This window comes from Crotalus tigris, unplaced genomic scaffold, assembly GCF_016545835.1.
Source record: "Crotalus tigris isolate CLP2741 ecotype Arizona unplaced genomic scaffold, ASM1654583v1 scf7180000017863.408763, whole genome shotgun sequence".
NCBI classification, from domain to species: domain Eukaryota; kingdom Metazoa; phylum Chordata; class Lepidosauria; order Squamata; family Viperidae; genus Crotalus; species Crotalus tigris.
The window spans coordinates 319416-335299 of record NW_024096684.1 but is presented as its reverse complement, the minus strand read 5'-3'; the positions used below and the strand labels follow the sequence as shown (position 1 = coordinate 335299).

Genomic DNA, 15884 nt, shown 5'->3' with positions numbered 1-15884 from the left:
CTGGTTCCAGAAAAAAAAAACACCATTGTAAATGTCATGTGACTACAGGACACTGCAAATGGCTGTAATTGTGGGGAAGTTGCTGAATGGCTAAAATGCAGTCACATGACTGTGAAGGGGGAATTTGACAGTCAGAATTATGAATTTGAGGTGTAAGTGGCTTTTTTAGAGCTTGTCATAACTATGAATGGTTGCTAAGCAACCAATTATAAGTGGAGGATTACCTGTAATGTAGATTTTCTTTCACCTTCTATATCACAGAATTTGGAAAGATAAAAGGTTTGGGTTATGTTTATTTGTTTAATTTACAGACCACCCCATTCTAAAAGATTTTACTGCCACATGTGACAATATCCTACTATGTAGACCGAAACTGTAAGGATAGGTTCTGCTATGGAAAAGAATCTATATTCAGAGGTTGAGATTGCAATGCTGCAGTTGTTGAATTGTTTTTATGTTTTAATTTACCAAGAAATAATACAACAGTCAAAAATAATCCCATCTTTGTTGATTTCATGGAAATTCAAATTTCAGCCAACATTTAGGAATTATTCATGTCATATAAATATTTTCAAATAAATATTTTTAAATAAATCCAAAATTCACATAGCAAAAATATTTAATTATTGTAAAATATTCTCTTTGGTTCTCAATTATTGTTGTATTGGATATGCTATGTTGTAGATGGCAATCCATTTCTATGCAATAGTCTCATGAAAAGCAAATGTCAATTTCAAGAATTTTTTCAATGCTGTTATTACACCACATTCAGGAAACTTGGAAATTGTAACTTTTGCACAGATTCCACTCCATCATGACACTGTTTATACCAGTAGGCCTTGACTTACAACAGTTCATTTAGTGACCATTCAAAGTTACAACAGCACTGAAAAAAGTGAGTTATGACCATTTTTCACACAACCTTTGCAGTGTCCCCCTGGTCACGTGATCAAAATTCAGATGCTTGGCAACTGACTCATATTTATGACGGTTGCAGTGTCCTGGGGGTCATGTGATCACTTTTTGTGACCTCCTGACAAGCAAAGTCAATGGGGAAGCCATTTTCACTTAACAACCGTGTTACTAACTTAACAACTGCAGTGATTCACTTAACAACTGTGGCAAGAAAAGTGGTAAAATGGGACAAAACTCACTTAACAAATGTCTCATTTAGCAAGAGAAAATTGGGGCTCAATTATAGTTTGTAAGTCAAGGACTGAGCAAATTTATTGCCTCCATTAATTAAGTGATCCACTGTCCTCTTTTTCTTTAGAAGTAAATTTGCTTCTGAAAAATGATTCCTTCTGTTTTCTTCTTGATACTGTAACCATTGTCAATCCTGGCTTTCCCCACTTTATGGACATTTTATTTATTGGCCATGTAATTATTTTCTTCTTTAACTTTCAAATGGTTTCCCAACAATTCACTTTTATAGTTTTTGCTTTTATTACTTTATGGTGTTTTTTTTCAAAATCCAATGTGCATTTTCTCTTTGCTTACCTTGATGTACTGTAATTATTCCAAATTTTTCATCTTCGATATTATATATGTGTTATCATCATCCTCATCGTTACCATCCTGATTATCATCAACATCATCATGATTACCATTACCGCTCCAAATTGTTTTTAATTTCAGTTGGTTTAATCTGAACTTTCCTTATCTAAGGAACCCAGATTCCCACCCTTCCTTTCTTTTTTTCTTCTGTGGACACTTTCTCCTATCAACACCCACGTACCCACTCCTGGGACAAGCCAGGAATGGCTGGATTTGCACTTTCCTCCATGCTTGGCACACTGATGAACACTGCAGCATTCACAAGCTGGGAAGCTATTGCAGCCAGGAAAGGTGGGGGAGAGGCGAGGTGAATGTGCGTTGGCTGCAGGAGTGAATGGAGAGGCGGCTGCTCGCGTTCACTCTCCGTTCTCCCTCCTCCCTCTTATGTTCCATTCACCATTTACCCAGTCTGGTCCCTGCTGCTGAGGCTGCTGACGTCAGAGATGCCTGCGTCAATGCTTGCCTCAATAACACACGTGCGGGCTTTCTCTCTCCCACCTTCTTCTGTTTCTTTCTCTCTCTCTCTCTCTCTCTTTCTTCTTCTTCTTCTTCTTCTTCTTCTTCTTCTTCTTCTTCTTCTTCTTCTCCTCCTCCTCCTCCTCCTCCTCCTCCTCCTCCTCTTCCCCCTCCTCTTTATCTTATTTTGTTTTATAAATCAACCCATCAAGGTGCTGCTGGCATTTTTAGAATTAAAGATGATCTCTTTTTTACTCTCCTGTCTTCTTCTTTTTTCCTCTCTCTGTGACCTTTCCAATTTCTATTTCAAGTATCAGGAGAGAATGTTCACTTATACTGAATCCTCTGGGGCCTGGCTGCCATATTATACAGCATCTTGGGGTCTATATTTATGCAAGATAAAAATACATGCCAAGAGAACTACAAACCAGCAAGGCCCCAGCCCACCCCCACCCACCCCCAGGCACACATATGTGCGCTCCTCAAAATAAGACATACCCTTTCAGGAAGGGTTTGATGTTGATTTCTCCTCCCCACTCAGGAACAAAGCCCTAGAGCAGGGGTAGGCAACCTTGGCTCTTTTATGACTCGTGGACTTCAACTCCCAGAATTCCTGAGCCAGCTGGCTCAGGAATTCTGGGAGTTGAAGTCCACGAGTAATAAAAGAGCCAAGGTTGCCTACCCCTGCCCTAGGGGCATGCTAATTGAACAAATGCTCTCTCTTCCTGTGGCTTTTTAAAGAGTTCTCCCATAGGGCTTCCTTGGACCTGCCAACTTTTTACGTTTCCTCTGAGCTAGAGGTACCTTCTCCGAACAGCACTGTACAAACAAGGTGGTTGCTGGGCTGTGACTCTAAAAGTCTGGCTCAATGGCCAGCTGAAACCAGGTGTGATCTTGACAGCCTATTCTGGGAACGGCATCCTCATCTCCCACTAATAACAGGGTACAAAGATGCTCCACATTTTTAAAAGCCATGTCCTGATTCCCAGCAGAAACAGTTTGGGTCACCTTTAGCTGTTCCAGTTTTACAGCCTTTTCCCTTCCCTCCCTTCCCCCCCCCCCAACACAACCTCAGCTATGACAAACTTCAAGCTTCTAGTTCAGGTTGCTGATACTGGCTGCAAGTGGGAGCAGACTAACACTCCCTAGCTTTTTTTAGGCTGCTGCAGGGGTGCTTCCTCCCCTCTCTTAGTGGGAACTACTCCCTGTGATAAATTTGGCTGAGGCTTCAGAAGTGACTTCATAACCATCTTCCTCAGTGGCAGCTGTCTGCATAATGCTTGACTGATATTTTCACAGTGTTCATCAGCTGTTACACGGGCTCGGGTTTTGCTCCTTTGAAAGAAGTCATTGATTTTAAACAGGAGTTTAGTGATCTTTGATAACTGGCCTGCTGAGTCAGACAGCTCTGACCACAAGTCAACTAGTCAGCTCTTTAGTGATTTTGTACAGATGCAGAGTTTTGAAGTCATGTGACATCTGATACTCCCCCCCCTCCCGCTTTGCTGAGATTGTGGCCTAGGCAGCTTTAGCCATCTATCAAAACTTCACTCCTGACCTGCCCAATTGTGTTGGCACAGGGGAAACACAGGTGTCACAGCTATCCAATGGTCACAGATGACATCCAGAAAAGAGAAGCCCAGCAAAGCCACTTGATTTAATGATTGGCCTCATTTAGCATAGCGTGCATATCCAAAATCATCAAGCCCTACTTAGTGATAACCTAGAGGAGAGTGCACCATAGAGACAAGATAGGGATCAACAGAACAGCAAATTTTATATGATATATTTTCTTCCAGCTCAAAGGAGGTGGATATGTTTATTAAGCTAGGAGGAAAAGTCCATAATGTACAATGAAGTCGGAACTGGTGGATCTTCATGCCATGCCCGTATGTAGTTGGAATCTATACTGATATGTATTTGACACTATGGATCTGTCTCTTCCCAGTCCCCATCTAGCCATATTGCTTCTAAACTGGAGATAGAGAGATGATGATGATGATGATGATGATGATGATGATGATGATGATGATGATGATAATTGCATTCTGACAACACCAATGTGAATATGAAGGACTCTCTCTGCTTTCATTACAGGTAGTCCTCCTCTTATAACCATTCATTTCAGTCATCATTTCAAGTTACAACAGCACTAAAAAAAAGTGAATTAAGACCTGTCCTTGCACTTATGACTGGCACAGCATCCCCATGGTCATGGGATCAAAATGTAGGCACTTTGGCAATTGGCAAGTATTTACAATGGTGCCCTAGGGCAGTGGTTCTCAACCTTTTTAATGCTGCGACCCCCAACCAGTCGTAAGTCGAGGACTACCCAACCGGTCGTAAGTCGAGGACTTTCCCTGCCCGGGAGCGCCGCGCATGCATGGTGCCACCCCCTGCGCCGGCCGAGGCATAGCTGGCAAGCGGTAGAGACGGCGCAGGCCAACCACCGGCTGGGCCACCAGCTGGCCCAGGCCAAGGGAGGTAAGGCACCTGCCGGGCCCCACGCGAGCCAGCAACCCTCCCTGCGTCCGCCGGCCTCCCACCTCCCACCCCTGGTCCTCTTTTACTTACATTTTTAGTAGTTGCTCAGCAGGGAGGGGTGGAAACTTCCAGACAGCTCGCCTTCGCTGCAGACAACTTGCAGCACCGTTTGCAGAATGGGACTTTTGGCGGGCTCAGCAGGGCAGAGACAGCCTGGACAATTCCTTTTGGCTTTTGAAAGCCAATAGAATTAGACTCTATTCAAGAGAGTCTATTCTATTGGCTTTCAAAAGCCAATAGAATAAAAGGGAGTAGCACCGCGAAGGAAAAGGGGGAAAAAATGGTGGACTGCGTTGTTTGGCAACCCCCATGAAATGGTTGTTCGACCCCAAATGGGGTCCCGACCCACAGGTTGAGAACCGCTGCCCTAGGATCATGGAATCACCATTTGCAGCCTTCCCATTCAACTTCCAACAAATACAATAGGGAAAGTTAGATTTGCTTAATTACCAAATGATTCACTTAAACAACTGCAGTGATTCAAGCCACTCTTATATTGGTTTACATTGTTTGCATTGATTTCATCATAAAACTTTAGTGTGAGGATTAAGGAAGGAAGTAGTAACACCCCACTTGCAATACTGGATCCAGTTTTGGTCAGGGTGATACAAAAAAGATACTGGGACATCTAGAAAGAGTGCAGGGAAGAGCAGCAAAGATGATTAGAGGACTGGAAGCTAAAACATATGAAGAACAGTTGCAGGAATTGGGTATGTCTAGTTTAATGAAAAGAAGGACTAGGGGTAACATGATATCAGTGTTCCAATATTTGAGGGGCTGTCACAAAGAAGAGGGGAACAATCTATTCTCCAAAGCATCTGAGGGCAAGACAACAAATAATGGATGGAAGCTTATCAAAGAGAAATCCAATCTAGAACTAAGAAACAATGTCCTGACAGTGAGAAAAATTAATCAGTGAAACAGATTGCCTTTAGGTTGTGGGTGCACTCACCTTCTGAAGGTTAAGTTAAAAAAGAGATCAGACAGTCATTTGTTTGGAATGGTATAGAACAGTGGTGATGAACCTCTGGCATGCATGCCAGAGGCAGCACTCAGAGCCCTCTCTGTTGGCACGCGCACTGCCGCCACCAGCAGCAGGTCCATCAGACCACCACCACCGCCCAGAACAGGAGCCCCACCCAGCACAAAGGAGGTGAAGCGGCTGACTAGCAAGCTCGAGTAGAGGTAATAGTAATAGTAGTAAAGTTGGAAGGGACCTTGGAGGTCATCTAGTCCAACCCCCTGCTCAGGCAGGAAACCCTACACCATTTCGGACAAATGGCTGTCCAGTCTCTTCTTAAAAACTTCCAGTGTTGAAGCATTTACTGCTTCTGGAGGCAGGCTGTTCCACTGATTAATTGTTCTCAGTGTCAGGAAGTTTCTCCTTAGTTCTAGGTTGCTTCTCTCCTTGATTAGTTTCCATCCGTTGCTTCTTGTCCTGCCTTCAGGCGCTTTGGAAAATAGCTTGACTCCCTCTTCTTTGTGGCAGCCCCTGAGATCTTGGAACACTGCTATCATGTCCCCCCTCATCCTTCTCTTCGTTAAACTAGACATACCCAATTCTAGCAACCGTTCCTTATATGTTTTAGCCTCCAGTCCCCTAATCATCTTTGTTGCTCTTCTCTGTACTCTTTCTAGAGTCTCAACATCTTTTTTACATCGTGGTGATTGTGGTAGAGCAGAGGTCACCAACCATTGTCGATTGGCAGACTGGAAGAAAAGAATGGGAGAAGTATTTTACATGTGTGCGTGCGCGCACAGGACTACAAGCATGCACATACTGCAAATGAGCCGTGGCTAGTGCATGATACTCACTAGCCCTGCCCCATTCTTGCATAGTGCAGCACCTTGTATCTGCAACCCGCGGTGTAGTGGCAGTCGTTTTTACGCCTTGCAGCACAGTGGCCCATTTTTGCGCCCCTCGATTTTGCATGCCAGAAGCAGCACTCAGAGGTGCCTCCCTGCCCCCTACCGAGGGCACCACAATGCTGATGGGCCCCTGGCACTTTGTGATAAATAAGTGGGTTTTGGGTTGCGGTTTGGGCACTCGGTCTCTAAAAGGTTCGCCATCACTGGTATAGAATCTCCTGCTTGAACAGGGGGCTGGACTAGAACACCTCTGAGGTCCCTCCCAACTCTATTTTTCTGCTAAGTAACTCAAGCATTTGTAAGGAAACTAGAATAAAGATGAAGAAAATTGTTTGCAAACAGTTCTGGTGGGCTCCAGGAATTCACAGTGCACGTCTTCTCCCAGGAGACAGAAAACATCACAGAAGCTTGCATCATATCCCTGGAGACTGGAACATATTTCTTTCATTCTATTGTGGGCAGACAATGGCTTCCCCACAGCTTGGCAACCTGGTAGCAATCATTAGAAGGAACAGAATTGACACAGTTATGATCTCTTGGCTTTGAGATAGAATGCAATAGCAATTCACAGCATGAATAGCAATTCACAGTACATGGAACTTACAAACTTCTTGGCTGCCCTATTTCTTCCTCACCTCTGCTTTCATGACACAATATAGAAACTTAAAATAAACTTTAAAATGTCTGCACAGATATCTGGTTATCTTTCTTAGTTATTCTATAGCCAATCCAGGATATATCCTATGCTCTGTCCCTTGTGTACACACAATGCACTTTGCACTCAGCAATCAAGGTGTTCCTGCTCTGATTTAGTGAAGAGAGCAAACTGTGTGATAAAAGACACCATTTGTACATTAAGAAGTCTCTGTTGCCAGCAGTAGCACCATTGACGTCTGTACTCTGGTGCTTTATTCCTTCTGGCATAAATCAAATGACCACAGTCCAAACACTATATTTGTTGAACTACAGATGTGCTTTCAGTCAGAAAAGACATCAAGAACCAAGCAGATGTTCCCATTTAAATCATTTTACTAAGATATTCCTGCTATAGTACCAGCAAGCAAATAATAAACAAGGAGAGAAAAGGCAAAGATGCATTGTTTAGATTAGAATTCGGTAGGGAGATAATTGATTTTTTTCCCCCCTATGTTAGTTTTCGGGGCGGGGGATAAATAACGCTATGAAAAATACCTTAGTTTTTGAGTTGAGCTTGATCCCTCGAGACTGTGTCAGTGTGTGTGTGTGTGTGTGTGTGTGTGTTATTTTTTTGGCAGTAGTTATACAGTACAAATGTCTAGCTATCGCCTGTCTCTGGGATTTTTTTTTCAGCTTCCTTGTCTAATTTATAGCTTTGGGATTTCAGATTATTTCCTGTCCAAGTTCTAATGAGGTCCAACTCTCTAGCTTTCCAGATCAGCCAGAGTCAGCGGGTGCTCTCAGTTAACTCTTATTTTCCTGAAAGAACAGATTATTTGCAGTGAATTACAAGTTATTGCAAAAGGGTGTTTATCTTTTCCTTGTCCTCTCTATGTGGCATATTATTAGGGCTGTATTCACTAAACCATAGTTTGTTAAGCCATTAAACCTGATGTTGTCTGCCTGTTCTGCCAGGCCAGACCAGATCAGGTAAACACCTTCCAGGTTCCTTCTCTCAAATTGTCATCTCAAAGCACCTAAATAGAGGTTCTTCTCATAGTGACACCCTGCCCTGGAGAACACCCTTCTCCCTGTGATCTGGCAGGCCCTCAGTCTTCTACCCTTTGAAGTCTTCCTCTGCTTCTGTTCTTCTAGTCTTTTAAGGCCTTGCAGAAAACGCTTCAGTTTTTCCCCAGATATTGGAATATGGTAAGACTGAGCCCAGTGATTGTGGTTTTGTATATTTGGGGGTTTGTTTCTTTAGGGCAGTGGGGGTTGTTTTTGTTAATGTTTCTGTTTTACTATTTTTAATGTTCTTGTCACTTTTGCAATGAGCCAACCAGAGTTATGTCTCATGAGAGGGACAGTCATATAAGCCTCTTTTAAAGGTTTTAATTCACCACCAATTACAAAAGATGCAAAGGGATTCCCAAAATGATGATACTACATTGGGTGCTGTGGGTACTGACTTTTCTAAAAACACCTATGCTTGATCATGGATTGTGTGGAATATAAATAGACCAAACACATCCCAAAAGAGAAAAAAAATATTATTATTTTAAAAAAATGAAATAAGATATAATGTGCTTACTCATCTTTGGAAGAAAGACGCAAAATATTTATTTCATTAAAAATTTAGGTGCAGAATTTACTCTTGCAGGATTTTTAAAAAGACAAAATAGTGTAAAACTAAAAAAAATAAATTATGATATATTTCATGAATTAAAAAAATAGATTGTAGAAAAAAACATATTGTAATCTTTACATTTATATTTTCAACTGCTGTAAAGGAAAATCAGAAAGCATTTCTTTATATTCCTTTTCTTTCTTCACCGTACAGTAGTACCTTAGTACTCAAATGCTTTGAAACTCACCAAATTCGGTACTCAGTGCATTTTGACATGAAAACTTTATCCCAGTGCCCATCATTAGTTTGGTACTCAATGCACAAGAACTTGTTGATCTTGGCTGCCTTGTTACTCATTACATTATTCCTTGTGGGAAAATTTTGTTTGGTACTTATTGTTTTTGGTACTCATTGTGACTCCTGGAACCAATTAACATTAGTCCCGAGGTACCACTATACTTTTGTTTCTGTTCTTGTCTTATTTCTTTCCTTTTTTTCTTCCTTTTTTCTTCTAAATATTACTTCTTCTTAGTTTGTATCTTTCATCCTGAAAATTTTAATCAAGTTATATTTAAAAAAAATCAAAATGTAAGTCACAGGGTTTACACATTCTTTTACACATTAAACTACATATGAATATCCCAAATCTGACATGCAATATTTGTTTTTTTTTAACCCCCAGTATTCTTCCAAGAGATGGGAGTACCAGACCATCTCATTTGTCTCTTGAGAAACCTATATGCGGGTCAAGAAGCAACAGTGAGAACCGAACACGGAACCACTGATTGGTTCAAAATTGGAAAAGGAGTCCGGCAAGGCTGTATACTGTCGCCCTACCTATTTAACTTATATGCAGAGCACATCATGAGAAAGGCAGGGCTAGATGAATCAAAAGTTGGAATTAAGATTGCCGGGAGAAATATCAACAACGTAAGATATGCAGATGATACCACTCTAATGGCAGAAAGTGAAGAGGAACTAAAGAGCCTCTTGATGCGGGTGAAGAAGGAGAGTGCAAAAGTTGGCTTGAAACTCAACATTAAGAAAACCAAAATCATGGCATCCGGCCCTCTCAATTCCTGGCAAATAGATGGGGAAGAAATGGAGGTAGTGACAGATTTTATTTTTCTGGGCTCCAAAATCACCTCAGATGGGGACTGCAGCCAAGAAATTAAAAGACGCTTGCTCCTGGGGAGGAAAGCTATGGCAAATCTAGACAGCATACTAAAAAGCAGAGACATCACCCTGCCAACAAAAGTGCGAATAGTCCAGGCCATGGTTTTCCCAGTTGCAATGTATGGCTGTGAAAGTTGGACCATAAGAAAGGCTGAGGGCCAAAGAATTGAGGCCTTTGAACTATGGTGCTGGAGAAGACTCCTGCGAGTCCCTTGGACTGCAAGGCGTTCAAACCGGTCAGTCCTAGAAGAGATCAACCCCGACTGCTCTTTAGAAGGCCAGATCCTGAAGTTGAAACTCAAGTACTTGGCCACCTAATGAGAAAGAAGGATTCACTGGAGAAGAGCCTAATGCTGGGAAAGATTGAGGGCAATAGAAGAAGGGGACGACAGAGAATGAGATGGCTGGATGGAGTCACTGAAGCAGTAGGTGTGAATTTAAATGGACTCCAGAAGATGGTAGAGGACAGGAAGACCTGGAGGGACGTTGTCCATGGGGTCGCGATGGGTCAGACACGACTTCGCAATTAACAACAACAACAATTCTTCCAAGATCCCAGAGCAAAACCTATAGGGGATGGGGCCAAAGTTTTTCAGCCCCCACCCACCCCTCTAACTCTAAAAATAAATAATTATTAGAGGCCCTATTAAAATAAGGAAAAATGAAAACCTAGATTCATCCTTAAACCATGGTTTACAAACTACAATGACTGGAGTAAAACCAAATAAATCCTACTGTGACTTAAGTGTCAATTCTCAACCTACTGTGATTCAAACATAAATGCTAACAGTAATACTAAAGATAGAATCAATCACACTTATTTTGTGTATACATATACTGTATATTGAAATGGAAAGGATTTTGGTCTTCCTATAAAGTTTGTTGGCATACTCTACAAATACATACCTTGTTGCTATTTTTCATTTTTTCAATGCAATGTTAACAAGTATGATAAGTGTTTCAACTTTCAGTAATGATTGTGTGGTATAAAGGATACCATCCAAACACATGTGAATTGTATTCAGTGTCAACACTATGAGATGCCCATTCCCATCCCTTCTAGTTTAATGAAAAAAAAGGATGAGGGGGGGACATGATAGCAGTGTTCCAATACCTCAGGGGCTGCTATAAAGAAGAGGGAGTCAAGCTATTCTCCAAAGCACCTGAAGGCAGGACAAGAAGCAATGGGTGGAAACTAATCAAGGAGAGAAGCAACCTAGAACAAAGGAGAAACTTCCTGACAGAACAATTAATCAGTGGAACAACCTGCCTCCAGAAGCGGTGAATGCTCCAACACTGGAAGTTTTTAAGAAGAGATTGGACAGCCATTTGTCTGAAATGGTATAGGTTCTCCTGCTTGAGCAGGGGGTTGGACTAGAAGACCTCCAAGGTCCCTTCCAACATTATTACTATTGTTGTTGTTGTTGTTATCCCTGCATTTGTACTTCTATGTTTTATTTTCTAGGATCTGTAAACATAGTGTCTGGTGTTGCATACTCTTGTAACAGCAAAATATTTGCTATTTGCTATAGGAGTATTTACACATGTTCAAGTATAGAGCTCCTTTAGAGCAGAGGTCCCCAACCTTTTGGACACCAGGGACCAGTTCCACGGATAAAGGTTTTTATCACAAGTAAAGTTTATGTGTCTGGCTTTGCTTGTTTGTGCGGACCAGTTGCTGGCATGCCGCAGCCTGGTACTGGTCCACAGACCGGGGGTTGGGGACCCCTGCTTTAGAGGACTGCAACTCAGTGACAAAGGCAATATTTTTCATGCCACGAACCATGAGTCAACCTCTGGAAAAATGTCCTGAAGTGCTGGAGCAGCTATGAATCAGATCCAATGCTCGAGACGGTGTGATTCTGAATTGGGCAGATTCCTGTGTTTCTTTGGACGGAAACTACTTCAAGTGGACTGGTGACGAGTTTATGTTATTTTCATTTATTTATTTGACTTTTATCCCACCTCCATTACTTTGTAAGTGACTCGAGGCAGCGAACATTCCTAATGCTCCTTCCTCATCCTATTTTCCCCACAACAACAACAACCCTGTTGAGCAGGTTGGGCTGAGAGAGATTGACTGGCCCAAAGTCACCAAGCCAGCTTTCATGCCTAAGGCAGGACTAGAACACATCGTCTCCTGGTTTCTAAGCTAGCACCTTAACCATTACCTCACACTGGCTTTGTAATAGCACGTGGGGATGATCTTGGGGAAAGCAGGGAAGAGATGATGCCTAGGAAACAATAAGAGGCAGAGACCCCCAGTGGCTTAACAGCCGGAGAAATAAAAAAAAAAAAACACCCTTATGGATCAAGCAGTTAAAAGTGACAGTGGGAAATTTTATAGCTTCTGATTTGCAAGAATCTATTAATGTAGCCTTACAATGAAGTAGAATTAGCTCTTCTACTCTTGTTTCCGGCCTGGGTTACCCAGGAAGACTGACCATTCCTGAAGACAGAACTGTAGATGTCACAGTTCTGTATAGTCCTGTACAGAGCAAATTAGCAAATTAGCTTGCTGTCCTCAGAGACAATAAAAGATTGTCCCTCTTATACATCTTTTATTAAAGATTTTTAAGAAATACATATTTAAACAAAATAATTGTGCTGAGACCTTGTTGCTGGGGCATGCTGCAATTTACTCAATATCAAGACTGAATGTAATCCTCCACTGGGTCAGACAACAATGTTTCCTCCATTTTAGAGCAGTGTCCAACCTTGACAAGTAGTGGTCGTCAATTCCCAGAATTCCCCAGTCAGCATGGCTGACTAGGGACTTCTGGGAGTTGAAGTCTACCGATCTTAATGTTGCCAAAGTTGAATACCCTTACTTTAGAGCATCCAACCACTGCAAGGGAATACACTTATTTAGCTTCCTGCATTACCCACTCAGAAGGATGTTATGAAGCAGAAACAAAGCAGCATATGCAATCCATTCCTTGCGTCTGTGTTCTCTTTTTAGGTCATCTTGCCCTTCCAGGAACCTTTTGCAATATCTATCCAAGTTATACTGTGTAGCTTACAAACACTTTTCTTGACGTCATTCAGAAGCAGGGTTCACACGAGGACAAATCATTGCCCATAATTTTGGGACTCGATAGGACACTTCAGTGGAAGCTGAGAAGAGATGTTGTTTATCCCAGGAGGACATGCTTTACACATAGAAGATCTCCATCACGTCTTATGAAATGATTTAGTCTGACTGCAGCCATAGATTTAAATTGCCAGGGCTCTGACCATGTTGTTCTTCACTGGTTCTTAGAGATTGGCAGTTCTAGCACTAGCAAACATCATTCTATACGTTTTGGTTTTTCACATTTAGGAAAGCAGCTTTTCCATCAATTGTCTATTCATTAGTCCATATAAGATAGGCAAGATGCGAATAACCTAAATACAATTTTTTCCTGTGTTTCCAATTATTTTTAAATTAACTTCAGAGATTTCATTGTTCTCAAAAGACGGGGGGGGGGGGTGAAGGAAAAAATGATTGGACAGAATGCCTGGATTCTAATAGTAGCATCAACCAAGGAAGACAACTAATCACTGCATGGTATAATTATATGGATAGCAGTATCACACAATGGTATTCCAGATGTGTGATAAAAGTGTGCTATTGAAGTAACAAGGTTTCAGGGAAGTGGACACCCTTCAGCTCCAGAACAGCAAAAGCAACTACGCTGGTCATGATCCCAATAAGTGGATAGATTTATTTTTACCCATTGTAATGGTCTGACCCTTCTTCATGATACTGATCTCATATATCTTTCCCCCATTCTGGAACTCAGATCCATAATTTTCAAAAGATTTACAGGAAGGGGAAGAGGAAGGGGAAGGACTAGAACTAGAATTAAGATACATTATCATACCCATCCTGTGACAAGGAAGACTTTCTTCATTTATCCTTAAGTATCTGTTCTTGTGATTTAGAGCAGGGCTTTTCAACCAGTGGTACGGGTACCACCTGTGGTACATTGGTACCTGGCAGGTGGTACGCGACCATCCCAGAAAAGTGGTAGTCGGGGAGGGGAATGAGCTGAACCGGTGGCAGCACCAGACAAGCCTGAGCGAGAGATGGCTGGAGCTGCAGGGCTGTCAAGGCTCAGCAGAAGCGCCAGGATCAGTGGTTCTTCAGGGCTGTCAGGGCTCAGTAGAAGCATCAGGATCAGCACCAAGCTCCAGCTGGAGTTCGGCGCTGATCCTGGCGCTTCTGCTGAGCCCAGAAGAAGCGCCGATCAGCTGGAATGTTGCAGCCTCTCCAGGGTCTTGTGATTTACATTCAGATGCTTGGCAACTGATTCATATTTATGATGGTCACAGTGTCCCAGGGTCATGTGAAGTGACCAAAACCTGCTGCAACCACCCAGCAGACAGGGAGAATAAAAACCAAACACCGCCCACCCCATCCCTGCTGCCAATCCTCAACAGAAATGCTCACAACAATGAAAACCTCAGACAGGAGGTAGAGCACTGTTGGGTGAGCAGGCAGGTGTCTTGCTCAGCTGTGGCCTGGGGGGCACTTTTTTCAGTGCTATTGTAACTTCGAACAGTCACTAAGCAAACTATTGTAAGTCAAGTACTCCCTGTACTTCATCACTTTTTTCCTTTTTGGGGAGGGGGGGTCATCTAGTTTTTAACACCTTGCTAGGTGACTGGTGGTACTTGGATATTGCCATATCCTAAAAGTGGTACAATGGGTGAAAAGGTTGAGAAGCCCTGATTTAGAGATTGCTGACATTTTTTTCACCAAATGTTATTTTGTTATTTTGTGTTCCAGAGAGATTTGCTGTGACATCTTTACAAGACACTTTACAATCCTACTTCTCCATGTCTATGTGTGGTATGACTGATTCAAGTCCAAATGAGGGGTTTAGGGTTTTGGGCATGGTACAGTCTATGGGATAGGTCTGAGGACTAAAGATGTAAATAGAAAACGATAAAGTATTCATTCAACTACAAGACCTTTCAGATCCTGCTTTTCATGAGTCATTGAATTATCCTGAGGAAACTGAATGTATGAGTCCAAGATACACTGTGCCTAAATATTTAGGAGGAGATGTCTGATGTCTCACAAGAGAAGGTATTACACCTGCTTCTCAAGGAGGCCTTGATAGATCCTGTGATCAACTACCAGCAAGTTACTATTACAGATACTTGATTACATGCCAACAAGCTATGTTTGATGCTGGGGGATGCTTGTGTTTCTAGCAATAAATTGTAGACATTCCAAAGACATTCGTATTTTTTTTTAATTTAATCCATTTCATTTACTTTACCTATTGTCTTCCTCTTTTGCTTCGTTTAACCATACCAAGGACAGTCGGCATTTTTAGTCCATTATTTATTCACAACCAAAGCATGTGAATGTCTACTTCTGATCTTCTCTTCACAAGAGCAGTTCAGTCTTTACTAGATCTAAGATTAATGTACTGTATGAGTTCTTCCTGCAATCCACTGTACTCTTAGTAACTATTGCCACACCTATTATTCAAATGCACATCTGTCTTCTTTTTATATCTCTCAACTGGCAGCTTTTACAAGTTAAATATTACCTGGGGGGGAAGGAATGGTTTCATTCTTCTGTTCTTTGCTGTCATATAAGTATTCTTATCTTAATTATCTTGTCTAAGTTTGTCACTGCCTTCATCTCAAGGATTAACTTCCTCTTTATTTCTTCATATGCTATCCTTCTACTACTTTCACTTTTGTGCTATCAATTGCCACTGCTGATAGTAACTTCTGTCTTGTTAATATTTAATATTCAGCCAGATGTTTCACTTCTATTTTTACTTTCATAATGAACTCTCCCAAGACTTCTTTACTTTCAACTAAAGTAGTGTCATCTGTATATTTGTTCGTCTTTGGGCCTCCATTTTTAATTCCAGCTGTCATCTCTTCTAATTGTACTATTCTTATGAATCTGCTTACAGGTCTGACACCAAATCCATTGCTTATTCTAGCTCCCTCTGTATTGGAGTTAGTTCCTGAATATATTAGGATGTTAGGCCCAAGGAACCAGCAA

At 41.8% G+C, this 15884-nt stretch overlaps 1 protein-coding gene across 1 annotated transcript in view; it reads right to left on the bottom strand.

The window, feature by feature from the left end:
* Positions 1-6757: 6757 nt before the first annotated feature.
* Positions 6758-15884, bottom strand: part of TBXT (T-box transcription factor T) — a 54003-nt gene continuing 44876 nt past the window's right edge. The window contains exon 9 of the transcript XR_005556736.1: positions 6758-6915. The gene's annotated coding sequence lies outside the window, so the exon portion shown is untranslated. The remainder of the gene's footprint in view (positions 6916-15884) is intronic.